Consider the following 6,875-nt stretch of genomic DNA (forward strand, 5'->3'; position numbering starts at 1 on the left):
CAGGACTCTGGGATCACGCCTGAGCCAAAGGCAGATGCTCAACCACTGAGCCACCCAGGCATCCCTAAGATTTTTTGTTATTTATTTGACAGACAGAGTAAGAGACAGAGAGATCGTGAGCAGGTGGGAAGGGTAGAGGGAGAAGCAGACTCCTTGCTGAGTAGAAAACCCAATGGGAAGGCTCAATCCTAGGACCCTAGGATCATGACCTGAGCCAAAGGCAGACACTTAACTGACTGAGCCACCCAGGTGCCCAAATGTCAACTTCTCAGTAACGCTCACCCCAAATACCCTACATAAAATTTCAATAACACCTGCCCCAGCACCTTTTATCTCCTTTATCCTGCTCCCTCTTTTTTAAAAAGATTTATTCATTTATTTGAGAGAGAGATGGGGGATGGGGAGGGCAGAGGGAGAAGGAGAGAGAAACCCAAGCAGACTCTGTGCTGAGTGTGGACCCTGACTTGGGGTTCAATCCCACATCCTTGAGATCAGATCTGAGCTGAAACCAAGAATCAGATGCTTAACCAACTGTGCCACCCAGGCACCTCTCCTTATCCTGCTCTTTTTATTTTTCTATGGCATTCATCATCTTCAACATTATACATACATATAATTTATTGTCTGTCTCTCTGCCTGAGGGGGATCTTTGTCTATTTCATTCATTAATATATCCCAAGCACCTAGAATTGTGCCTGGAACACAGTAGGCACTCAGGAAACAATCACTAGGGGCACCTGGGGGCTCAGTCAATTAAGCATCTGCCTTTGGCTCAGGTCATGATCCCAGAGTCCTGGGATGGAGCCCTGCATTGAGCCCCACATCAGGTTCCCTGCTCAGCAGGGAGCATGCTTCTCCCTCTTCCTCTGCCCCTCCCCCTACTAGGGCTCTCTCTCTCTCTCTCTCTCTCTCTGTAAAATAAATAAAATCTTAAAAAAAAAAAAAACAAGGAAACATTCACTGAATGGTGAACAAATTTATACACCAGATATTTAGATATTTAAGACACCAGACCCTATGCCACCCATGTTTACACAATGAAGACAGACACAGTCCTTGAATTTATGAAAATTACTGTAAAGCGTGTTATCTGATGAAACTAAGACACGTAGAGAAATGAATGACTAGATAACGTGCTCACCTTGCTAGAAAGTGTGGCCTCTTTACAGATAGACATTTTAATCCAGAGGAATGGCCCTCTGATTTAAGGATTTTAGCCTGGCTATTTCTGAGCAAGACAGTCATCTGGGTATGTCTCAAATTACACAGAGGAGACTACCACACCCACACAGCCACCCTGCCAGAGCCCTGACCACAAAGGAGTCCTGAGACTACCACCTACCTTCCTCATTGTTGAGACATTCTCTGTATCTGCCAAGATCTCAGCAAACCAGAAATGCATCCAAAGAGGGTAACTGTGAAGAGTTTAATGCAGGGGCTAACCATAGAGGGCCAGGCAGGGTTGAAGGAAACCATTGAGGGATGGTAAAGCACTCTGGGGCTGGCAAGAGCTGGAAGCCACTGCCCCTCCGAGGTATGGAGAAGCACGGGGAAGGGAGCAGGAGCCAGCCAGGCCTGGAGCTTCAGAGGAGGGCTACCTAATAGGAACTGGGGCATTCAGGAGAGGAATAAAGCCACTGCCCATCAGCAGCCCAGTGGTAAGTGAGCCAGGGGGATGAGTGCCCATCCCATTCTCCTCTCATCCTCCAGGTCCTGAGGCGCCTCCCATGGGCTGACGAGAAGCCAGAGGGCAGAGGAACCCACTAGAGGAGATCCACAGTGGTAAAGCTTCTGGGGTGCAGAGCAAGTGGAGAAGGGTGGGGAGCAGGTATGGAGGGGCAAACGGAATATCTATCATACTCTCTTTGTCTTCCTTTGGTCAGGCTGGGAAACTGAAGCACAAGCAGCTAAACCTGGGGAATCTGTACTCCATATGAGGCACGGGCTTGAGGCTTTAGAGTAGTGAGGAAAAGGCACAACACACATTATTCAGTCCTGAGAAGAAAGCAAACAGCTGTGTGCTTTTCTGAGCATCACCACAGCAACCACTGCACTGCCTTCCAGACCTAAGCCCTGGGAATGGCTGGAAGTCACTTTTTCCATCACCCACCCATTCCATTCCTGTCCCTCTTTCCTTCCTCCTCAGTTCCAGAGTAACTTCCCTTGTTGCATCCATTCCCAAAGAGAGTTTTTAAGAGAACAATGGATGGCAGCTCTGGGAGGGATGGGGGGCACTGGGGGGGGGGGACTTTGGGTTGGGACAAATGATGTTATGTTGGGAGGAAATAACAATGAGGTGGCACAGGGGGTGACAGAGAACCCAGTGTGAAGGAGAGCTGGTTATGGGGGAGTTATCTATGAGGGGTGACCTGGCAACCTAACATGTTTAAACTGTTGTCAATAAGCAACTTTTACTGTGTTGGCAACATAAACACGTATCAAACTGTGGCTGCCCTGCCTCTGCACCCTGCCGGTGAGATGGGAGGAAGGAGGCTTTCATTCATCCTTCCTTGTCAGTGCACCGAAAATGATTACCAGTGAGCAGCAGGTTCTAGAGGGGCATGGCAACAGGTCTCCCTTCAGAGACTACTAGAAGAAGGATGTGCCTTTTTGCTTAAAAAAAGGAAGGGAAGGAACCATAGCCTTGTCTGACAACTGCTTATGACACCCTTTTGTGACGCTGGTGCCTAAGAGGCCTCCATGTCTAGGTCAATCCTGCTGAGCTTCGTTACTATAGAAATCAGGGCAACAAGGGGTGGCCTGTAAATGCAATACTTCTCCCTCAGGCCTCTCCTCATCCCAGCTCTGCATCTCTCACAGCATATTTCCCTGCATCCTCCCCTCCCTCCATCCAATTCCAACCTGTCCTTCTAGACTTGGCTGGTTGTAATTCTTTATCTACATCAAGGATTTAAGCTCTGGTCATTAATGCTACACTCTCTCTGAAATTCCAAAGCATGCAGTGGTTATAGTACTGAGTTTTCACCCACCATTACCCACTTCTTTTTTGATGTGGATTGCCTGACTTGCTAACAAAAAGTCTAGAACCCTTTCACATCTAATTCCATTCCTGGTACACAGGGTAGGCTCTCAGTCAGTGCACTCCAATTCAATGAGGACAAGAGGCAAACTTCTAGGATATACCATTAATATCAGCTGCTGACAACATGAGTATCCCCTATGAAAGGGTATATATTACCCCTTACTCTGCCAACCAGGTATGAGAAAGCTCAGTTTATCCAACTCAATGAATACAGATGACATTGGCATCATGATTGACTTGTAGTTACCAAAGCACACCTTTGTAGACTATCTCATTTGAACTACACAGAAACTTTGTGACCATTTGACAGATACAGAATTTGAGGGTCGGAGAGGTTAAGTAATATGACTCAGGACACATAATTAGTTCAACACACAGGTCCCTAGTCTCCTAGCCTAACACCTACTATAGTATGTGCACCTAGGATCCGGTTTAACACTTAGTATCCAGGGGCGTCTGAGTGGCTCAGTCAGTTAAGTGTCTGACTCTCAATCTCAGCTCAGGTCATGATCTCAGGGTTGTGAGATGGAGCCCCACATCAGGCTCTGCACTGGGAGTCGAGCCTGCTTAAGATTCTCTCTCTCTCTCTCTGCCCCTTCTCACCCTCTGTTTCTCTCAAAAACAAAAAAGGCAGAGATGGACAATATTACACCCAGTATCCAAAGACAAGCAAAAAAAGGCTATCAAGCTGGGAGCTGACAGATACAACTCTACTCCAGATTGGAATACAACACTGAAAGAGAGAGATAAACAATGTGACCCAGGAGGAGGGAAAGTCATCACTCTGCCCAACTCACATGTCTTGATAACACAATCTACTGGAAATTGGGGGAAAGAAGACAAATATGAAGATTCACTAAGGTCTTTGGGCTGCCAGCATGTTGGTCTGAGCTCTCAGAGCCCAAGGGTCCCAACCCCAGCTGAGAAGCTCAGAGGCATGACCGCCCTGCCCAGGACCTGCAAGAAGTGAACCCCACTATGTGGGTGAAAAGGCTGGTGCCTGGTAAAGAAACAAATCCTATAAACCGAAGCAGAGGCCCAGAGAGGTTGAGAAGGGACAGGACTCCAAAGGAGTGATACAGATGCTTCCATTGAAAGAATCTGGGACACTGCTCAAAGTCAGTTGCAAAAAAAATGGGTTTGGAAGATGAGGGAATGGGGTCACTGGGCATTAAGGAGGGCACGTGATGTGATGGGCACTGGGTATGATATGCAACTGATGAACTGCTGAGCTCTACATGGGAAACTAATGATATATTGGCTAATTGAGTTTAAATTTTAAATTTTTCTTAAAGAAAAATGAAAATAAAAAAGAAGAAATTGGGCAAACAGGGCTACACAAGAAAATTGTAGGAGCCGTCTCGTAAAATTACAGGTTCCTAGCGCCACCTTGACACTACTCACTCGGTCCTTGGAGCCGTGGTTTTCGATCTCAGCTGCACACCAGAATCGTCCCTATTGCCCAGGCTGACTCCTGGGTGTATCCAGTGGGAGTCCCTAGAGGGAAGAACCCAGGCTTTCTTCAAGTCCTGAAGGATACTCATCGAGCAGCAGCGTACGACCAAGTTTGAGAATCTCTGCTCTCCCATGGGTGAGGGGTCTGTGTGCTTATCATGCTCCCTAACTGATTCTAATGGGCCTTGAGTCCACCTCACTCTGCTGGCAAGTATTTGGGAAACTCTGCTAAAGGTAACTTCGCTTAAAGCCACAGCGTGGCCTACGAAACCAGCAGGGCTAATGGTGGCGGCCAGAGGCCAGGTCCTGGGACAACACGGATGATCAGCAGTGGGACAGGAGAGCCCCGCGCCCCGCCCCGCCTCCTGCGCTCGCTCTCCCGGCGCCGTCCTCCACCTGCAGCCGGGACCCAGGGGCGCCTATTCCCTCCCGCTTCCTGGGAGCAGGGCTGCGCGGGGCTGTCCCGGGGAGCAGGGCAGGCTCTGGGCAGGCGCCGGGACCCCGGGCGGCCCAGGCCGGGCCCCCTTCTTGGAGCAGGTGCCCCCGGGGGCCGAGGACCCCGCGCCGCAGGGCCCAGGCGAGCACCCGCGCCTCCCTCCCGAAGCTCTGGCCCCGGCCCCACCCCGGAGCCCCGGGCCGCACCCCGCGGGAGCCCCGAGAGCGCCGGGCCGAGCACAGGGGGCACCGGCCGGGGGCGGCAGCTGACTCCTCCTCCCACCGCCGCGGTGAGTCACCCGCGGGAGCCGCCGCCCCCCGCCGCGGGCTCTGGTCCCGGAGGCCGGCCCGGGGCGCCCCCTCGCGGCCACATGGGGAGGTGCCGCCCGCGTCTCGCCCCTGCCACGCTCCCGCCGCCCGCCCCGCCCGCGCGCGCGCTCTCTCTCCCTCTCTCTCTCTCTCTCTCTCTCTCTCTCTCTCTCTCTCTCTCTCGCCCTCTCTTTTTCTCTCTCCTTCTTGCCGCTGGGCAGGGACCTCTCTCCTCCCCTGTCTCTTCTTCCTCTCATTTTCTCTCTCTCCTCTTTCTCTCTCTCTCATCTCTCATTCTCTCACAGTGCATTGTCCTTTCAAAAGATGAGTTTGGGGCCCCCGGGGGGCTCAGCGGTTGAGCATCCACCTTCTGTCAGGGCGTGACCCGGGGTCCCGGCATCGAGTCCCACATCAGCTCCCCCATGGAGCCCGCTTCTCCCTCTGCCTGTGTCTCTGCCTCTCTCTCTGCATCTCTCTGTGTCTCTCATGAATAAATAAATAAAATCTTAAAAAAAAAAAAAAAGATGAATTTCTGCACCCTCTCGGGGACCCCAAGCCAATGCCACATTGGAGCAGGAAGCGGAGAGGTCCTCCCCACCCACCCCAACCTCCAAGAGGAAAGACCAGACCCTTAGCTTCCAGGGAGAAGACCAATGACCTAGGCTACCACCTACCACTCCTATTCACCTCTGTCCCCACATGGGATGTGGGCCCAGAGAACAGTGAGCCTGTCGGTCTGGCTAACCCCCACCCCCACCCCCTCACTCCCCCACTCTGCCAATGCAAATCGCAGGATTTTCACCCAGTAGACCCTCCATGAAAATGTACCAAATGAATGAATGGGTGAGGGAGTTTGGAGGTCAGGGGAAGGGGCAGGCAAAAGAAAGCAGGGGTCCCCACCCACTCCTCCAGCTACACTTATTCCTAGAAATCTCACAAGACTTCCTCATCAATGGGCCGCCTCCTCCTGCTTCATCCCCAAGGAACTGAAGCACTACCGGGAGCAGCCCCCCTCCCCCAATTGCCCACTCACCATGTCAAGCCCAGGGGGATCCCACGCCTGGCCCCCAGGGTCCTGAGCGCCAGCCCTCAGCCTGACACAACTACCCATTTCCCCTTCCTGATGGAGTCTGGTCATCAAACAGCAAAGAATTCTCTGGAGATGAACAGGGGACTGATGATAGAGGCCAGCCTTTACTCATTACGTGTACCAAACATCTTGCTAAGCCTTTTACGTGCTTTATTTTATTTACATTTTAAATAAATAAATTTTATTAAAGCCACCTGGTGGAAGTAGGTGCTCTTATGTGTCCATCCTCAAAGAAAGAGATAAAGAGTTAATAGCATAATGACAATTTGTAGAGAACTTAATTATTTAGGCAACACTTTCATTTAATTCCACAACAATCCAAGGAATGAAGGATCATTCCCCTGCTTTACAGATCAGCCAACAGGACAGGTCTTTAAAAAAGTAAATGATTTATTCAAGGTCACACAGCTCCAGCCCTCGGACACTGAGCCTTGGTGCTTTTTCCATCACTTCTTCCTACCTCCAAGCGACAAAAGTGACTCTCTCTTAATGCACTCCACATCCAGATTCCAGCACCCATGAGTAATGTACTCTGCTGGTAGC

At 50.9% G+C, this 6,875-nt stretch overlaps 1 long non-coding RNA gene across 2 annotated transcripts; it reads left to right on the top strand.

Annotated features, from left to right (window-relative positions):
* Window positions 1-1,319: 1,319 nt before the first annotated feature.
* LOC119866330 lies at window positions 1,320-4,920 on the top strand. Of its 2 annotated transcripts, none has more exons than XR_005379629.1 (3): window positions 1,320-1,411; window positions 1,711-1,782; window positions 3,674-4,920. It is a non-coding gene; the product is annotated as an uncharacterized LOC119866330 (long non-coding RNA). The 2 variants fall into 2 exon arrangements; XR_005379630.1 differs by having other exon boundaries at window positions 1,404-1,534.
* Window positions 4,921-6,875: the final 1,955 nt, after the last annotated feature.

This window comes from Canis lupus, chromosome 27 (genome assembly GCF_011100685.1).
Source record: "Canis lupus familiaris isolate Mischka breed German Shepherd chromosome 27, alternate assembly UU_Cfam_GSD_1.0, whole genome shotgun sequence".
NCBI lineage: Eukaryota > Metazoa > Chordata > Mammalia > Carnivora > Canidae > Canis > Canis lupus.